The following is an 8,977-nucleotide window of genomic DNA, read 5'->3' as shown; positions in this document are numbered from 1 at the left end:
TGCAGGGCTGTTCTATTAAAATGGAGTAATACACTTAAGCCCGAAGCATAATGCCTGACACTCAAAGTATTTTAGAAGTTAGTTCCCCTCTTTGAAACACATATTTCTCCTTTTGAATACATAAGGACTTGCTGCTTTTCATACAGACTTTGAAAATTCTCGTCATTCACTAATGCTTTCAAAGAAATACCAATAAGGAAAAATTGAGATATTTCTTTCTGCCCTGCATTTCCTGGAGAAAAACATCAGAAGCCAAGTTTAGGGCAGGTCTTCCTTCCAATATAATTTTCCAAAACAAGACAGTACCTTCCTCTTCTTAGTTTCCATCCTCCTCCACTGTCAGACAGACTAGCACACGCCCACACTGGCACTGGCAAACCAGACCCTCTCCCTTTTCCAAAAACAAGCTGTAGGCGTGTCGCCTGTTGGCTTCTGGTGGTCCTGACCTGGGGCTCCTCTCCTGTGGCAGGATAGCAGCATGGCCACAAGAAGTGGGGCAGGGAACTCCACAGAGGGAGAGAGAAGGGAAGGACGATGCCAGCCGCCATCAGAACATAGGCGAGTAAGCAGACGGAAAATGCAAGGGGCACTACCTTTACATCACTCCCCAGTGGGAAGAGATGCCCAGTCACAAAACGCATAAAACGTGTTCAGCAAAATTTTCACAGCAACAAACTGGGGCACTGCTTACTGTTCGCAAGGAAAGGCTTCTCACAGGAGCCAGATTCCCTCCTGTGGGAATCTGCTCTGGGCGTGGTGGGAGTGGCTGCCCAGAGGAAGCAGGCCGTGGGTGCAGCCCCATCTTCTCCCTGCCCGGCACTGTCAGTCAAGTATCTGCTGAAATAACAAGCTTCTCTTGTTCCTCACGGACCATTTTTTCCCAAGGCAGCCTGTCACTTAAAAACTGCCAGCCAAGTAAACTCTACTCCTGTTCCCTTGGAGTGGTCTTTAAAAATGAACTTAATGAGCTGCTAACTGCAGCATCTTCGCCATCTCTCTGTTCCCCTACGCTGCACTCCAAGTTCAGGTTACGTCTCTTAGCACAACGCGAAATGCTATAAATGGTTGTCGTGGTGCTTCATTTAGGCTAATGAAATATTGATTTCTTCATTAAAGAAAACTATGAATAAACATCAGATAAACTCAATTTGCACACATTCTAACACCAGATCTCATCACGTTAAAATGCTGACATATTCAAATGACCCACATTTATTAAAACCGTCTGTTAATTATGCACAGAAATATGTATTCCTATTCCCAACAGAATACCAACATCTCAAATGGAAGAAAAGGCAAGATGCTTTCATTTCTGCAAAAGAGACTCATTTCAAATTCTTAGAAAACATATATTTTTAAGTTTCCCCTACAAGGGGTGGGGGTAGGGAGGAATTCTATGACCTGCTAAAAGTGTTGTGACAATACTGGTCAATTAAAGACCATTCCAAGGAGTGAGCATTCCTATACACTGCTTAACTACTACGCTATTGTTTCCCTGATGATCCTCGAGCTTATTATGTTTGGCACAGCACATGGGTGATTTTTCAATTTTCCGATTCAAGTTGCTGAGTAACATAAGCAGTGCTCTGCAGAGGAGCTCCCATTCTAAGCAAGATATGCCCTAAATCTCCAACTGTGTGGAAGCCCTCCAATTTTCTGACCCTTATTTCCTCATCCTACAATGAAAGTGAGGCCCACGGAGGAGTGGTGATCTGCCCAAGGTTTCACAGAGCTTAGAACTGTGCTTTCAATCACAAGCTGCTGCTACCTTTTCAATCACCCAACTTCAGTTAGAACAATGATCTAACTGAATCTGTAACATACAAAATTTCAAGAAAGGACACTGATGTGTACCATTAATTTTACATCAAAATGACAGCATTTTGAAGTCAGTACATTGCTGGGTTTTCAAAGAGGAAGCCAGAGAGCTAGAGAGAACACTAAACTTATCTTAAAATGAAAGGAGGTCAGTCACTAAAATAAGAGGCCAAAATACTGGATTTGGCCTCTGTAATTCAAACAGTCTGATCCAGCCAGGCCTCGGGTAAAGAAAGCAGCCTCAAATCAGTGGGAGTAACAGAGATCTGACCCATTCTACATACCACCACGAGGAAAGGCTTCACTCTCTCCTTCATCTAAAGTTTTACAGAATCATTGGAATACTACTCACTTGGCACTTGTGCTATTAGCCATTTGTCCTAACTAATCCAAAAATTTTCAGGACACAACTATCTTACAGGCCACCTAGTAACATTTACTCGGACGCTTCTTATGTTTTTTCCCCCATCAGATTTAAAAAAGCCTTTTTAGGCACCTGAAGTGTATCCTGCACTGGTACAGCACTAGTAATGCAACAGCAGCCAGTTTCAAATGTGGACGAGAAGACCAGCACACGCAGGAATGCAGAGAGGCAGGCCTTACCTCATGACAAGGCTGCATGTCAGCACAGCCTTGAGGAGGGCGACCTGGCAAGACCGAGAAAACGCTGCTTTCCCTTCATACACAAAATCAGCCCCTGGGGATTTATTCTCAGAAAATATTTTTCAAGTGTGGAAACTGTCTGCAATAGCCCAAGGCTGGCCCAGCACAAATGTCCACCTGCAGTAGGCTAGGTAAACAGCAGGCTGTACACGGACACTGACTCGTAGGCTACATGCACTGACATGGCAAATCTCAAAAAGTAATATCAAGTGAAAGAAGCCAGATACAAAAGAAGTATACCATATACTAAATATTCTATTTATATAAAGTTCAAAAATAAGGAAAACTAAATCTGTGATGTTTGGAAGTGAGGACGGTGGTTACCCCTGAGGAGTGCAGGGAAAGGACCACAGGGGAGGCTCTGGGTGGTCAGGAACGCTGTTACTTAATCTGGGGTTGATTCTGCTTTTGTAAAAAACTAATACACCTTTACACTTACACACGTTTCCATTTGAACGCTATCCTTAAATTAAAAAGTAATTTTAATGACCAAACACAAATACAAAGATAGTCAACTCGACTTTGTTTCTAACACAACATTATTAACATGCAATGTGTTCTAAAAATGAAATAAATGTATCATGTAGCCATTTAAAATGAAGACATTTACTTACCCACAAAGAAGGATGCTATATGCTATCTCATTAAGTGAAAAATGTAATAAAAGAACAAGATTCCAAAGATAAAAAGAATTACAAAGAAATCTTAAAATTGTATTCATACTGTAATCATGTTGTTAGTAATAATAGTGTATTGTTATTCTGAATGTCTTGTAGAATAAAGAAAAAAATTAATTTTGTGAATATCATTAGCAACCCAGATTTTCCACATAAGAGGTATAAACGTAAAATCATTAATCTAAAAATTGATTAGGAAAGACCAATACAAACTCATTTTCTAGCTCTGTCCAGTAAAAAGGTATAGAAACAATGATCAAATGGTAATAGAAACTCCTGCCCACACTGCGCCACAGATGCTATTTGCAACTTAAAGTCACCAAGGCTCCTATAGCCTTGATACCAGGTGTGGGAAGGAAATGGACAAGATGAATCTGGAACATCTTTTTGTACCTCTGCGCAAGAAAGCTATCAAAGACTACTGAAGTTGGGTCCAAAACACTCAGAGGGCAAAGCAGAGGGACTACCATTGGTCAAAGATGGGACAATTTAAACATAAAAACAATACTACAGAACTTTCATGGAATAAAATAAGACTATGAGTTCATACTAATATCAATAAATGGGAAGAAAACAAAGCTTTCCCCTACATTAGACTAATACTTAACAAACGTAGAAGGAAAGAATAATGGAGTCTGAAAATCACCATTTTACAAGCATCATAGTAATAATGTAATAAATGATTCAGCCAGAAATCATCAATGGATGCTAAAACTAGCAAATGAAAGTCTGAAGGGAAACAGGGTATTTATGTAGTGGCAAAGTATCCCCTCCCAAATTGCATACCAATTACAAAGAGCAAAGTGGAACTTTACAATGGATTCGTTTAGCAAACACAACCTTAGTCAATGAAGAGCAGCCTGTGCCTCCTGACCTGCTGCCCCGAGAAGGACACAACCTCATTCTGCGGCATCCCCAGCTCCACTAACGCAGACTATGAACCCAATCATGAAGAAAAAAGCAGACAAATCCAAATTGAGGGATACTGTACAAAGTAACCGGTCTGAACTCTTCTAAGATGTCAAAGTCATGAAAACAAAAGACTAAGGAACAGGTCAAGACTGAATGAGACTAAAGGGCCTGCAACTAACTATAGTGTGTGAACCTGCACTGGATCCCAAACCAAGGGAAAATGGGAAACAAGTGAAATTTTAACGTGAATTGCGGATTAGATCAAGGTTACATTTTTTATTTTGATGAATGCACTGTAGTTATATAAGAGAAAAATCCTTGTTCTTGGGAAACAAACTGAAGTTTACACGGACAAATGGACATGATGTCCACAAATTACTCTCAAATGACTTATTATATGTACACATATACATGGAGGGGAGAGGGAAGGCATGGAAGAGGAGGAGGGGAGGGAACACACAAATGATAGAACAAATAGGCAAATTTTAAATAATTAGTCTATCTGGAAGTTCTCTGTACTATTTTTGTCACTTTCTTTAAGTGTGAAATTATAGCAAAATAATTTTGTATTTAAAAGAAACTTACAAGGCATGCACATTAAATGCAAAGTGTGGTCCTTGTTTGGAAACAAATCTGAATAAACCAACTACAAAATGAATTTGAATAAACTGACTATAAAATAACACTTATTTGTGGTAGTGGTTACATAAATCTACACATGGAATACACACACACACACACACACACACACAAACCTGTGAAATCCAAATGAGCTCTGTAAAGCTCACCAATGTCAATTTCCTGGCTTTGATATTGTACTATAGTTATGCAAACATTATCATCGGGGAAAACTGGCGGAAGTTTACAGGGGACCTCTATGCACATTTTTTTGCAGCTTCCTATGAATCTGTAATTATTTCAAATTAAAAAGTTAAAAATAAATAAAATAATAAAAAAGATCCTCATATATCAAGAGATCAACTGTAAAAAGTATTCATGAATCTGTCAAAGAACAGACTTTTATCAAATATAAATTTTGCACATATGAAAATGTGGTTTTATTTCCCAGAACAGTCCATGTATCATAGAAAAAATACAGAAAAAATAATATATGATATTCGGGGTTTGCTTTAAAATAATGCAGTGAGGGTGAGATAATAGATGAAAAGAGACTAGCCTATGTTGACAACTGGAGAAGCTCGGAGACACGCTCTCTACTTTCGTGTAAGTTGGGAATTTTCCATAGTTAAAAAAGTTTCATTCTGTTTGAGATATATATGTTTGCAAAGTAAACAACTTGAAAAGATATTCACCAAAATATAAAAGTGGTTATTAAAACGGGGGCTGTATATAGATGACATTTTTTTGCCTCTTAATTTCTAACTTTTCCTCAATAATTATATATTACTTGTACAATTTTTTAAATAGAAAAAGGTGAAAATGCAGACCAAAAAACAAACAAATAAGAACAAAAAACCCAACTGAAACCATCTGAAAAGTATTCGAGTAGTTTAAAGGCATGTTGTGGTCTTGCACGGGGTCAGAAAAATATGTGCCTTACGAACAAACAGTAAAATTCACCTTAAAAGGAAGTTTAGGGTTATACCAAGTAAATGCATGAGCAGGGATTATACTTTACCAACAGTGAAGATGTATTTTGAATGGGCTAAATCATAAGTTTCACACCAATTAGGATCACTGGAGTCGGTTATTAATGTTTCTGTGGCACCAGTGATGTCACTCAGTTTGATGAGAAAGGACAAGAAGATTCTTTAAAGAAGCCAACCATTCAGGGGACAGATAAGAAGGCCATGGCTGGTTCCCCTGTTTCACTCTTCAAATAGTACTACAGTGTAGAAGCATTCACTATGTGCTCCTAATTTGCTACAGTGGCAAACAGAGGACTTTTCCCAGAGTCCTCTTTGGGAAATTCAATCTATTCCAAGGTTTCCTCCCAATTTTTCCACTAATGTAGATATAAAGCTGAATCCTCCTCTTTCTCACAAGAACTGAACTACAAATTCATCATCAGTCCTATGCTCTTCTAGAGATGCCAGGCCCTAAATTTTCCTCAATCCAGAAGAAACAGCTAAAAGAATTACACAGTGGAATTCGTTTTTTGGTATTCAGTAATATTTTAACATTTAAAATCTTGAGGCCTGAAATAAAAATATTAGGCTCGAGAGGGACAGTATTGTATTTGTAGTCTCAATGGGGACAGCACTGTATTTGAAATGTAGGTTAGCAGGCCAACCAGCTGAAAAGGCAGCTCCACACTGAAGGCTGAGATCAACCATAATCCAAAAGCTAGCGCCTGGCCACAACTGCTCATGTGCTTCGCTCTGAGCACTTATCATTCATTACCTCACGTGATAAAACATACAGAATGTAAAACTCGCAACTGCTAGCTTAAAAAGTTAAATACAAAACTATTCACAAAGAAGCAGGCTGAAGAAGCAAATCCCAGCGTAATTCTACAACATATCTCTATACACAATGATCTTACATGAACACAAGTAACCTAAATCTCACACTCACGGAATCAGAAAGCAGACAGACATGAAGAGCTGGAACAGAGCTCCAAAAAAGAAAAACAAAATCACATTTACTCTTAAGATGCTGCAACTTAAGACCAAGGAAGTAAGTTGCCTAAAATCCTAAAACTGATTTACACTGCAGCTAAACTTGGAGCTCTGTTCTTCTTGCCTACAAGGTGCCCTGCACCCAGTAAGCTCAGGAAAAGCACAAGGGTAACCTAACCCAAAGCTCTCACTTCCATCGCCTTTCTTTTCACCTGTGGTTTTCTTGCTTCTACATCAGTCAGTAACAACGAGTTGTCAAATGTTGAAACTATTTACAACTTAAAGAAATACAGAAGACTTCTGCAAAACTTTTTATTAAGCACAGCATAAAGCAATGACACTCATTTAGCTGGCGCCAAGTTGCGAGCCTTCTCTAGGCTGAGGAGTGGGGAGGGAGACCCAAGTCAGGAGAAGTGAGCTGCTTGCCTCTGGATAATTCAAAGTTCTGGAGCTGGCTGTGTCCTGAGCAACTAAGGCCAACGTCCACTACCACAGCTCTTTCCAAAGCTCCTGACTGTCTTCCAGAAAATCTTCCCTCTGCAGTTGAGCCAAATGCCCACTAATAACACTCTGGCCAGCAGGAATGTATCCAAATTTTGTGTGCAAATACAAGAAGGATGGCAGAAATAGGCAGCAATTTTAAGCGAGGCTGCACAGACACAGAGAGCTAAGAAATACAGGCCATCAGCTCAGCGTGGTGGTACACATGGTTATGACAAAGGCTGAGGCTCCGAACACCAGCAGGTCCCACAGGCAGCACTTACAAGTTTCTAAGTGGCTGTGCACTAGAAGGCAGTCTTTAGGGTGGCATGGAAGGATCTCACTTCTCCTCCACGTAGGGTACTGCCACTAGATTCGTCTTTAAATTAGACACAACATCCCAAATGTTCCTGTTGCCCACAGCAAGTCCAAGCACTTGTGCTGTTCTCACAAAGTTCTCAGACCTCCAGCCACACACGGGCACATCAGGCAGCGAGGAACCAGGGCGCACTCAAGGACACAGGAGGGAGAGCACGGCAAAGCGCAGAGAGCCAGCCAGGGCCTGCCCGGTGCAGGACAAGGCTGAGAAAGCCCCTGGAAGGCTCTTTTCAAGCCCAGGATGACACCTGCCATCATCACAGGTCTTCCGCCGGAGTCCCTAGCAAACAACTCAATCATTTGACACTTTTAAAGGGCCTAAATTATTTCTTTCTGAAAACAATTGTGTCAGTCCCATCCTCCACACAGGTCCTAACCCAGGAAAATAAAAACATTGAACAGGATACCAGTTCAAAAATGTAAAGTGACACATTATAAAGAAAGCTCGGTTGGAAAACCTACATTATACTTTGAGGAGTGATTAGGAGCACAGACTGCAGCCAGGATGCCTGGGTTTGATCCGTGTCCCGTCACTGTTGCCCTGTGGGCTTGGACTAACGATTCGCCTTTCCACACTACCATTTCCACAAAATGGGAAAAGGAGGATAATAACATAGTTCCTACTGTATACAGTGCTTGAGGATTAAGGAGTTAAAATACACAAAGCGATTAGAATAGTGCCCACACAATACGCCATGCAAGTATTAGCTATTATCATTATTAAGTAAATAGTATCACTTTACATTTGTTAAATGCATTCAAAGCAAGAAGTACAGTAAATTAGCATGGAAACAAGCATTTGATTCCTTGCAGGCATTTTAAAAATAAATGTATTTTTCTATTTAGTTGCCTGTCCAAAAATGTGTGTGTGGAGTGGTGGGGGTTTGAAAGCGGGAAGGGGGAAGGTCAAAGAGGTAAGAGGGAGCAAAAAGCCGGAGTGACAAGCCCCCCCACAACCACCACCACTGTGGCAGAGACGGCAGTGGGCTGCCACCGCCACCGGGTCAGAGCAGCGCTCAGCCTGCTGAGGCCTGTTCACTTCCCGCTCATAACACAGCTGGGCTACAGCAAAGCCAGCAAGATTACTTTATCCAATTAAGATTTTTCTAAATCTAATGCAGCATGATTTTTTAAAGTTGTACAAATAGTGTAAGTGCAGAGGCCAGAGCTGGGTAGTATACTAATTTATACCTCAATGAAAGTGCAAGTTGATTTCTGAGACAAAAATACCAAGTAGCATATAAAATGTGATGACTAGACAAGTGAAAACGCAGAGGTCGGACTCTGATCTCAAAGCCTCTTTTACCTCCTATTCTCTGATGTACTGTAAGTAAACTAATATTGAGAAAAGGAAATAAAACAGTGTTTGTTTCTATTTAAAAAAAAAAGCTATAAGATTGTTGCTTAGTAGACATGGTTAAGACTGTGAGGGGACAAGTCCAGAAACAAGGCTAGTACAAACATCTG

The 8,977-nt window shown here is 40.3% G+C and overlaps 1 protein-coding gene across 15 annotated transcripts in view; it reads right to left on the bottom strand.

Moving 5' to 3' along the window:
• WDR20 (WD repeat domain 20) overlaps positions 1-8,977 on the bottom strand; it is a 59,835-nt gene that overhangs the window by 31,444 nt on the left and 19,414 nt on the right. The gene's annotated exons all lie outside the window — the stretch shown is intronic.

The sequence above is a fragment of the Camelus dromedarius genome, chromosome 5 (assembly GCF_036321535.1).
Source record: "Camelus dromedarius isolate mCamDro1 chromosome 5, mCamDro1.pat, whole genome shotgun sequence".
Lineage (NCBI taxonomy): Eukaryota > Metazoa > Chordata > Mammalia > Artiodactyla > Camelidae > Camelus > Camelus dromedarius.
The sequence above is the reverse complement of the archived record's forward strand: the minus strand, read 5'-3'. Positions and strand labels throughout refer to the sequence as shown.